This window comes from Rattus norvegicus, chromosome 10 (genome assembly GCF_036323735.1).
Source record: "Rattus norvegicus strain BN/NHsdMcwi chromosome 10, GRCr8, whole genome shotgun sequence".
Lineage (NCBI taxonomy): Eukaryota > Metazoa > Chordata > Mammalia > Rodentia > Muridae > Rattus > Rattus norvegicus.
In genome coordinates this window covers 57,695,858-57,698,814 of record NC_086028.1, presented here as the reverse complement: position 1 = coordinate 57,698,814, position 2,957 = coordinate 57,695,858, and the positions used below count along the sequence as shown (strand labels likewise).

Genomic DNA, 2,957 nt, shown 5'->3' with positions numbered 1-2,957 from the left:
GTGAGGAATTAGACTTTGGTGAAAGAGAAATGAGAGCCAGGGCCTGTAAGGTGTTTTAGGGACAGCTGGAGGGGCGGGGCTCGGGATACCTGCCAGGGGCCTAGACATTGGAGAGAATGCGATCAAAATGAATCATTTTCAACGGATGTTTCATTTTTCGGGCCCTTCTCCTCAGGTTCTCATCTAAGTCAGCAAAGGCCGCCCCCAAGTACGTGGGTTGAGTTTTCCTTCCTCTTTTTGTACTATGGGGTAGGGGCGCGTCGGGAGCTGGGTGGTCCTCGTGCCTTCAGAATTTAAGGAGTGTGGGCCATCAAGCCGAAGCTCTTAAAGGAACTTTAGAGAATCTTTCAGAAAAACTAAAGTAACAAAACAGCAGTGGCAAGGATAGGAATACTCCTTTGCTCCGCTCCTCTGAACATCAGGGTCTTGGGGGACTTGAGCGGTAACTCCCGCGCATGACACCAAAGAAGTCCTCTGTACTGGGGGTGGACGTGGTTGGGGGTGGTGTGGGATGGTAGAGGTGGTAGTGGTGTATATAATCATAATTAGTTCTGACTGGTGAAATGGCTCACTAGATAAAGGCACCTGCGGCCGAACCGGACCCCTTGAGTTCCATCCCCATGACTCAAATGGTGAAATCCTACAATGGTTAATGCAAATTGTCTTTTGACCTCCATGTACCATGGTAGGTGTGAACCCCCTCCCCCTCAAACGTGCAAAGATAAATCTGATTTATTATTTTAAACAAACAAAACTAAACTAAAAACCCAGGGTCTTACTAAGTAGTTCAGGTTGGCCCAAAACACAATCTATCAGCCTTAGTATCTTGAGTGCTGGGATCACAGATGTGTGTCACTAGATCAGGCTTTAGAATTACACTTTTGTTAAATCGTGTTTTTGTGTGTGTGTGTGTGTGTGTGTGTGTGTGTGTGTGTGTGTGTTTAATTTTATTTTACTTTTTTCCCTTGGGATTGAAGAGACAGCTTAGCTCTTCTAGAAAATCAGTGTTCAGTACTCTCACCCACATGGTGGCAGCTCAAGTCACCAATTACTCCAGTTCTAGGGAATTAGAAGCCCTCTCTGGCTTTCTTAGGCACTGGGTATTCTTGGGAGTGTATGTATGTAGACATACATGCAGGCAAAAACCATATACATAGATAGAATGCACCCATGCAGGCATACACATAAAATAAATTACCAAAATATTTTTCTCCAATTTTATTTGTGTGTGTGTTTGTGTGTGTGTGTCTGCCTGTCTGTGTCTGTATGTGTACCATGTGTGTACCAAGAATATCCAGGTAATGGATTTACGACAAATGTGAGCCAACAGACCCTCCCTCCCGTCATCTTTCTAGCCCTTTAGTCTTTGTTAAAGACGATGAGAAAAGCCAGGCGCATCGGCTCATGCCTGTGATCAGGGTACTCAGGAGGAAGGCTGAAGGAAGGCTGAGGGAAGAAGATTATGTTCCGGGCCATCCTGGGTAAGAAAGAGACCTTGCCTCAAAAAGCAAACAAACGAACCAAACACAGACAGGTGTAGTGGTGTCTGCCTTTCATTCCAGCACTCAAGAGGCAGAGGCAGGTGGGTCTCTGTGAGTTCTAGGCCAGCCTGGTCCACACAGGGAGTTCTAGGACAGCCATAACAACATAGAGAGACCCCATCCCAAGAAAACAAAAGTCAAACCCTCCCAAATAACAACAGCAAAAGATGAGGAGAAGAAAGGATGTGGGAAGACAAATGGATGTGACCTGACAGGAGTTCCCTTTGTTTGTAATTTAGAAGGTACCCAGTAATAGAGTGCATTGCTAGCATAGCATACATGAGGCCCCTCGCTAGCCCAGTGGAAAACAAAGCTCCCAAACGCTCCTTAAAAACTTTTGTTTGAGGGCTGGAGAGTTGGCTCAGTGGTTAAGAGCACTGACTGCTCTTCCAGAGGTCCTGAGTTCAATTCCCTGCAACCACATGGTGGCTCACAGCCATCTGTAATGGGATCCAACGCCCTCTTCTGGTGTGTCTTAAGATGATGACAGTGTACAGTGTACATACATAAAACAAGTAAATCTTTAAAAAAAACTTTTGTTTGAAATGTTACACACACACACTCACTCACAAAGACACACACATATGTATACACACACACATACACGCATATCACATGTACACATGTGCATGTACATAAAATATTAGAACATCAGCGGGGCAGTGGTGGTGCGTGCTTTTAATCCCAGCACTCAAGAGGCAGAGGCAGGCAGATCTCAAAACCCTGTCGTGAAAAAATAAAAACAAAACAAACAAAAAGAACATCATTATCAGACTTGACTTTTCTTTTTTTGTTTGTTGTTGTTGTTCCTTTTTTCTTTGTTTGTTTTGTGACAAGGTTTCTCTGGGTAGCCCTTGTTGTCTTAGAACTTCCTCTGTAGACCAGACTGGCTTCTAACTCAGAGATCCACCTGCCTCTGCCACCCAACTGCTAGGATTAAAGGTGTGCGCCACCACTTTGCCAAACTAGATTTTTTTTTTCTTTTTTCTATTTTTCGGAGCTGGGGACCGAACCCAGGGCCTTGCGCTTTCTAGGCAAGCGCTCTACCACTGAGCTAAATCCCCAACCCCTAGATTTTTCTAATCAGGTTAGAATGTTAAGATTTTGATACGGAAGGTGCATAAAACTCTTCATCTCAAAAAAAAAAAAAATCCAAAACCGAAAACAACAACAAACCCACTCAAGACCACCAAGTACTTCATGAGGATGTCACCTAGTGGAAGATGAAGGGACTACACTGGCAAAAAGTCCTGGCCCGGACAGCGCACGTGAGATTTCACATAGTGCGTTCCCTTCAGCAGGTTCCAACCCTGAGACCTGATCTGCAAAAGGCAGTGTGGTGGGCAGGAGCAACTGGAGCCCTGTGGGAAGATGGAGGATGGCTGGGAAGCATCAGGCAGTCCCCACCACAGCAGT

At 45.3% G+C, this 2,957-nt stretch overlaps 1 long non-coding RNA gene across 1 annotated transcript in view; it reads left to right on the top strand.

Annotated features, from left to right (window-relative positions):
* The window catches only part of LOC134480821 (uncharacterized), a 45,790-nt gene that overhangs the window by 24,853 nt on the left and 17,980 nt on the right, over positions 1-2,957 (top strand). The window lies entirely within an intron of this gene.